We start from the raw sequence: 8853 nt of genomic DNA, 5'->3' as shown, positions 1-8853 counted from the left end.
CCTTGTGACGTCACATCGTGAAATCAAAATAAAAGTCCCGTTCACACACTGCTGTCTGAAATGACAAAAGCACAATAATAAAATACAATATATTAAGAATTACTAGTGAAAGAGTATTGGGGGGTGGCTAAATGGTTATGTTTGGGTGCAGAGACCATTTAATACCAGATATAGATTAAAATGTAAATAGGAACAAACAAATGTGTTAAAAAGAGGGCATAAACTCATATAAAGCAGAGTATGTGAGTTTTTGTGTTTATATTAAGTGGACATAATAATCATACAACAAATACCTGTATAAGGTACAGTGCACAGCATAAATGAGCACATCCCTCAAAAGATGATCACTAATACAATTTCTGAAATTAAACACATACTTAATAAAAACAGAGAAATCTTTCATTAATTAATATCTGTAAAATAAATAAATTAGCCAATTTTGTTTACATGAAGGGTTGCAGAAATGAGTACACCCTTGATTTAATTCAGCAAATGTATTTTCTAGTACTTTGTATGTCCCGCAATCATTTTAAGTATACTGCTCTAAGCCTTCTTGGCACGAAGTGTACAAATTCATGACAAATTGTGTCCTGTTGAACTCCTGGAGGATGACCTCCTAAAATCATCTTTAATGGGGAATGTTGCTCACCTCTTCTCTACAGCGTCCCCCACAGGTGCTCAAGTTTGGGTGAAAAACATGTCCACTGAAGGATTTTCACCTTAGGAGAAAGGATATCATCGGCATGTTGAAAAAATGCACAACAACGCAGGAAAAGAGGAGAGGATATTTTTTATTTTACATCACACAGTGCTGTGTGAATTCATGCAAACACAAATTAACTGGATACATAAGTACAAAGCAGACTCAGGAAAACAGTAAAGAGTAAGTATTTTGAGCCCAGAAAATAGATTACCAATCACTTCACTAAATAGATTTTCAGAGTTTCACAACCTCTGACCCCCCTTTCACACAATTGTATTTATTTAATTTACTGTACCAAATGCAGGAAACAATATGTGGGCCAAACTAAGAACGCACTACGAATCAGAATTTACCAACATAAACATAACATTAAGAATAAAACAGAGAAACGGAAAAATGTGGTTTAACATTTTATTTCTCATGGACTGGATGCCTTTCAAGTTCCAGGATTATAGGCCAACCCCTTATGGTCCCTGTGTGACAGACTAAAAGTGGAATGACTTTGGATTATGGGTTTAGACACACGCTTTCCCAAAGGACTGAATGAGACAAAGATATTATAGTGTCCTGACCCCATTCCAAAACCTGAACCTAACCATATTGATCCTAATAAAAAAATTTTTTTTAAAAATAAACAATTTTAATAAATCTGTCCCTAACACCCCTAAACAGACAGCCCATCCTCCAGCACCCCTAAAACAGACATCCCCAGGCATCTGTACACAGTACAAAAAGATCCTAAAATTAAGGAAGTCTGACTTAAGGGGTCTTCAAGAGTGTGGTTGTGCATCATCTCTGGGTTCCAGTAGGGCCTAGGGTGATTAGCTGTGGGATGGACTGTGCACAACCCAGGTTGGGACCCTCAGGGCCCAGTCTGGGATACATATATTCGTATACACGAGTTTTGCTAGCACCGAATTTAACCCCTTTCCGTTCAAGGATCGGCAACGGCCCCAGATTATTGTTGTTTCACTTTCACAGCACGTTAAACATCACACTCTGGACAAACTGTGCAATCAGTAGAAAGATTAAAGACCCTAGTTTCGATATTTGACCACTTAATAATTTTTTTTTTTGTAAAAACAGTAATTTAGTAATTTATGTCAGGAGTGCAAAATAATAAATCCGTATTATGTCACATTTTGAATAGAAATTCACCACTCATTCATATTCAGTCACGTCAGCAGCGGTTTATTTGTGTTCACATAGCTTCACTGAACAGCATCAATAAGGGCTTATAGTCCAAAGCTGCATGTACATGCAGATATATGGATATATTTACTCATGTTTACTTCATATTTCTTCTGACAGAATCATAATTTCTATTCATTTTCCACTGATTTACGCGATCTGATGATAAACAGCTTCTCCCAGTGCTGTGTGTGTGTGTGCGTCGCGCTGTGTCTCAGACAAACTCTGATTCGTCCTTCGCCTTGTCAATCTTTAGTGTCATAACAGGACAACGTCACATCGTGTCACATGAGTAAAGAGTAATTGCTGAATTTAAATTTTATATTAATTTTTGCTGTGCACTGTATGTGGTTTATGAGGACATAAATCTGTATAATGACATGGGTATAACAACGTAAACTTGGTTTATGAGGACACTTCCTGTGTCCCCGTAAACCGAATGGCTTAAAAACACTCTAAATAGTGTTTTTTGAAATTCAAAAAATGCCAATAGATTTGTGTGAGGGGCAGTACAGATATTTATACAGTCATCACATGTAGGATATGTTTCCATTTGCTAGCACAGGCAGACATCATTACCACGGTAACGGCTTCAGCCTTATTAAAGGGTTACAGATTATTCATGCTATGCAACAATTTATTGTCACATACGTACACCGTTCAAACATTTTCAAGGAATACAATTGTGAAGCAGGTAAGTAATCATTCTTGAGATTGTAGCTGGTGAGAATTTAGGTTATTGTTAATTTTGAGTCTTTTGCTTACAGATCATGATCCACACACACACACACACACACACACACACACACACACACACAGGAGACATGTTGAGACAGGATGACAAGTTTAGGCCATTAATTTACACAACAGCATTTTGAAGGCCTGAAAACTAGTGTTGGGTATTGAGAATCAATTCCATTATGAAGTTATGGACCCATGAATCTGACAAAATGTGACAATCCAGTTATAGGAGAAATTGCATTATTGGCCCAATTGGTGGCACTATATCTCAGCTACCTGAAGTGTACATGTTCTTCTTCTTCCCTTATTGTCTCTTACAGGGTTTGCTGTCTTTATTGCAGATGAAGTTGGTTAGATGCATTTATCATGTAGGGTTTGCTGTCTTTATTGAAGCTTATTCTTTTTAAATACCAATAAAGTTTTTTTCAGTTTCATTTTGATAAACATAAGTAATGAATTCAAAAATATTTCTATATTATAATAAATATATTCATACACATAGAATTTGTAATGTTATAGAAACAGATTTGTGAGCTTTGATAGTACTGAATAATGTGTGAATAAATAAAATGCATGGCATCGATATCAGCACATAATGAAAAAAAAAGTCAGTCATGAAATGATAATAATAATAATTCACAAATTCAAAAAAGAAGCATACATGTATATTTAAATTTAAATGAGACATTTAAGTAATTATAGATGTCCATAGTCCTAGCACTATGACTTGAAAGTCACTGCCATTTTCCTGAGAAGTCTCTGGTGCAAAAGGAAAAACTGCAGATACACAGCTTTGCAGATAGGCGGAAGTTAACTGACATTATTGTAAAAAGGATCTATTCTGATTTAGTATCAGGGTTCATATTCAGTTCTAGAGAGACTATAATTTTTTAACTGGAAGAAAACTTAGCCTCATCACTGACATCAAGCATGTTAGCTGATGGTGTTTCCGGGGGTCTCATATTTTGTCCATCATCACTATCACTCAAACATTCAAAGTTTGAAAGCCTAAAGCATTTCCTTTCATAGAAAAATAGTAATTGATGCAAGGTTACTACTGCTATTTACTGTAAAAGATATTTGCTATAATAATAAAAAAGTGTTTGAAATCAAGTTGGGAAAAAAAGTGTTTGCTAACATAACTTGTCTAGGTTTTTAGCACCACCTTCTCTATCAGACTGAATGTTTGAGAAGAGTTCTGCTTAAAGGTGACCTATTATGCAAAAATCAGAGTTGAACACAGTTGTGTGGCAGCAGTGTGTGAAAACAACCAGCCTACAATGGTAAGAATCTACCCACTCATTTTTTTAATAATCCCAATAATTCATAAACAGTCTCTCCAAACGAGGGGTTATAGATATACTCCCTATATACACATCATCGTAGGGAAAGAGTATCACCCATTTGTGATGATCTCTGCCCTATTAGCATAGACCCTGCCCTGAGTGAGAAGCAGCAGTCCACCATTACTGTTTTCTCGCTGTAGCTGCTGGAGATACGATGTCAATACCAAAGAGGCATTACAAGTGTTGTGTTTCGGGATGCACTAACAAACAGGAGTCTCCTTAGACCGCTGAAGACACGGTGGTTAAATTTCATTTTCGAAAGGGAAAAAACCCCCGGAAAAGTCCTATATGTTTGTGCTAATCATTTTACGCTAATCATTTTATTATGCTACCTTCACTTGCTACCAGAGTGATTGTAAATAGGAATGTGGTTGTTAAAAATTGCATATGGAAGCAATGTGAAGTCGACCACTTGAATTTGTCAAACTCATAATGTGATAGCATGTTAAGGCACAATGAGACCAGCTATGCCATTATTTTTATCGCGCCGTGCTCCCCGTCTGTGTAATTCATAAACGCGCATTTACTATGCACAATACAATCAGACTGTGTGATATTGTCCTGTTTTGTTGTTGCCAGAGATCTTCAAGCTCCGCCCTCTTCTGAAAAGGTAGGCGGGAGCACCAGCTCATTTGCATTTAAAAGGACAAACACAAATGGCACATTTTAGCTCATACCCTAATAGTGGCATTTTCAACAAAATTTAAATAAAATAAAAAAAATATCTGTGGGGTATTTTAAGATAAACTTAACATACACACTCTGGGGACATCAGAGACTTATTTTACATCTTGTAAAAAGGGGCATAATAGGTCACCTTTAAGAGAGTTTCTTTCTGGCGTTGTCATAGCTTTCTGAAACACACATAAAAGACTAAATGACTATCAAATAGTTGAAATAGTACCTTTCACACATACAGTCTTTACTGGCAAATCACCAGTAAATTCACATTAAGAGATCATGTGCCAACAGGCCTTTTAAAAAATACCTGTGAATCAGTTCTGACAATTTTCCAGTATGAGAAGTTGTAACATTGCCATTAAATTTCCAGTATGCTGGGTGTGAACAAAGAACAGGATTAAGGTATGAGCACAAACAAGGTCAGCTCTGCTTCTTTAAGCATGCACTAGACAGACGTCTGACCATTGCGGCGCATCTTGCGCTCGAGACCCCACCTTCTGTTCCGTTCATCAGCACTGTGGCTCTGCAGTTATTGCATAGCAACTGCATCGCTATATTATATGTGTCATGTTTTTAAGAGCAAAATCACATTCTGCGTGATCATTTCCTTTATGCCTGTCACACAAAGGTGAAAAAACAATCTTGTCAAACTGTTTTTATAATGAGATTCTTTTTTTTGAGATCATTTTCTCTTTTCATGTAATGGTGAGGTGAAAATATTGTTCATTTCCTTTATGCCTGTCATACAAAGGTGGAGGTGTGAAAGCAGTCACACCAGTAAAAAGTCAGAATGCTATTGCTTGTATGAACAACATATTTGTGTGTTTACTGGAAAAGTCATTTTGGTAATTTTACAGTGATTTACCAGGATTACTGTGTGAAAGAGGCATGAACAGAATAAACATGAACATAATTATACATTTTATAACATGAAATAACTAAAGAAAGTTGATAGAATCCACAGCTCTTCTGAACACAATTAAACTTTTTTTTTTTAATAAATGAAATGTTGATAAAGAGCAAAAATTATAGTGAGAGTAAACTGAGACACAGATAGTGATATTAAATATTATATCACACATATATTTATTGGTGTTATACATTAACACAGTGTTTCTCTATTTTTTTTTTTTTTTGCATACCAATCAATCAGCACTTTTCAGTTATGCTCGGAATGTTCAAGATGATGAATTGCTCAATTCAAATAATCTTTGCACTGTCACTGGCGCTGAGCCAGAGACAATCTTGCTTGATCACTTGATTACTTGTCCAAAACAATCAGCAGTTCAATTTCAATATCAATTTCTGTGACTCTTGTCAATAGCCGGATGTCCTTCTGCCTTCTTCTACACTATTTGTTGTTGTTTTTTCCTGCACTTTTCTCCTTCTTCATTGTAGTTCTCACCAGTTTTATCTCTGCTTTCGGGGTTATATGATGCGATTTCAATTTTTCTTTCTCTTTGGAGTGTTACAAGCTCTTGGTGCATAAAGAAGATCTGTAAAGTTGCAAAGACTAAAGTCTCAAATCCAAAGAGATATTCTTTATAAAAGTTAAAAGTCCACCACGCCCTCCTAAAACAACTCATTCTAACACGCCCCCACGTCTACATCACGATGTGGGAAGATTTGCGTAATGCCGTCCAAATGTTTATGCAAACAAAGAAGGCATAACTTATTTTCTCGCTGTTGCCGCCGCCATGTTGTGCATAAACACATTTCATTACACCATATACACAAAATAATGTTCTTTTTAGCAGCGTCATATGACCCCTTTAAGTTGATGAATTTACTTTTCTCACATTTTGATTATTACATTCTGTTCATTACAATCAAGTTAAGTATTTGTTTAATACTTGTCGAGAAGAAACAGTCGAGCAACAGAAAAGGACAGCATTTTGTAAGTGTTTTGCCTTGTTTTCTCATTAGACTACATCTAACATCTTCGTTGCTAGGAAACTTTGTTTCATTTACTGTGTTTTTTACCATGGTAAATATGTGCTAAAGTGGCGTTTGTTCTCGCGTTTGCCTATCGCGGGACTCCCCAGTTTCGGTCTGCTAAATAGTAAGGCGTGGCCAAAGCCAGTGAAAGTCCTTAATTACCTGTTTTGGAAGTCCTTGTTTTTTACTGTAAAAATTCGATTTTTTTTTTTTACAGAAAACAAATAGCTTTCAATGAATGACAGTTACTGAATATTAATGTAGGTGGCGAGTTTGTAAACAGAATTAAAAAGACATAAAAAATAATACATTTTGAGCTTTTCATTTAGAAAAAATATAAATTATAATGGAAAGAATCTGACAGTTCAACCTTGAAAACTGAACTATAATACATATACAAGTCTTTTTGTGACATTGGTTGCATAGTTTTCATTCAGGAAACTTTTTTTCCTATACACACAATATTCACGTGCACGCACACATTACACACATTACACACATGCATAAACCAAATGCGAAAGAATCTCGCCCAGCCTCCTCCCATCAAAACTCATCCCAATTGCTTCTTGAGCTGTACTTCTTTACCAGTTTTTGTACTTTTATTTTCTTTTTCTTTTAAACAATCCAAAACTCCCTAACCTGCCACGCTCTGTATGTCTCTGTTCAACATTTACTCGCAATGTTTCTAATATGCCTAGTTAGACCTTGATGATCTGGTTCAGGTGTGTGTTTAATGGAGGTTGGAGCTAAATTTTGCTGGACAGCAGCTCTCACTCTCTCTCAAAATGCTCTTTTATAAAATGATAAACTTAACATTTCAGTCTTTAAATCATTTTTAGGTAAAGGGATGAGTCAAAAGTATCAATTATTATATTAATTTAATAATCTTATTTATTCAATGACCAAACCCTGTCATAAAACGGTTGAACTGAATGAATAAAGGCTCAGTCGTCACATTAAGTTTGGTTAGCAGTTTATATTTTTAATTTTTCAGTTTAACTAATACCCTGTGTACACTGGATGCGAGCAGAGTGATTCAACACGCAAAACCCCAGACAGTAAACATATGCCGAGCTTTATTTCTGACTTACTTAAACCAAAGTGCCTGTGATACTTCTGACACAAAGAACAAATTTATTCTTAAGTGCATAGCAAAAACACATTGGAAATGCCAGGAATGTTTTACTCATTTCTACAGTTGAGCAGGAACTTTTTCAAGAATGCCACAAAGGTGTGTGATCATTCGAGTCTCTGTTTAGATCAGTGTGCTTAATATTAAGTCTTTGGCCTTCTTTATGTTTATTTTTGATTATGTTGTGTTGTAAAGAAAATACAATCAAAAAAGCTATTTTTAGTAAATATCCTCAATCTTTCTTGTTGTTCCCTCAGTCCCATTTACATTGATAAGACCATTAAGGGAGGGTCTTTGTCTCTGATAGGTGTGAGAAACATAAATATCCATGGCCAATGTCACTCCATCGCATAAGGTCTGACATAATAAAAGTGTCTCACAAAAATTAAATTAATATATTGTTTTTATGTGAATTCATATGATTTTCACATCATTTTGTAGTGAAAACTATAAGCTACAAGATCCAGTCCCCGCCAGCAATTATTTTATGTTTTTAAGTTGCCAGTAATCCGCCAGCATTTCTGATCATTTTTAATGATCTCTGCTTTAAAAAAGAAAATAGAAAAAAGGAGTTCAGGTGAGAAAATAGTATTTTTGTCAAACACTACAATTTGTATGAGCAGTGATTTATTGCTAGTTTCTGTTTTTTTCTGCGCTGTCTCATAAATGACAGAAAATTCTATCAGCGGTAGGGAAAGAGCTGCAGGGTAAAATCAGTATATGTAAAAAAAATGATATGTAAACCTATGACCACAACTGTAATTTTCTCTGTCTCTGAACTTATGAGTTGAAATGGTTTCCTGTTTCTGTGTTTGAGTGACAGTTGTAAAACAGATTCATCAACAAGTCTGTCAAGCAGGTTCCTCATTCCTGGAGAGCCACATTCCTGTTGAGTTTAGTTTCTTTTTCCAAATACAAATAATACAATTTTGTGCTAATAAATAAATAAACGAATTATATCAGGTTCACATCTAACAAATTCAATACTAGCATGTCTACACTTTATGGAACAACTAGTAATGTTTTATTTTATTTTTTTTAAATTAATTAGTTCTCCCATAAAATTGGCATTTTATGTATTATCTGCATTTTAATGTTGTGTCAATCTATTTTTTTTTTTG

This window comes from Cyprinus carpio, chromosome A4 (assembly GCF_018340385.1).
Source record: "Cyprinus carpio isolate SPL01 chromosome A4, ASM1834038v1, whole genome shotgun sequence".
Lineage (NCBI taxonomy): Eukaryota > Metazoa > Chordata > Actinopteri > Cypriniformes > Cyprinidae > Cyprinus > Cyprinus carpio.
Note: the sequence above shows the minus strand (reverse complement) of the source record.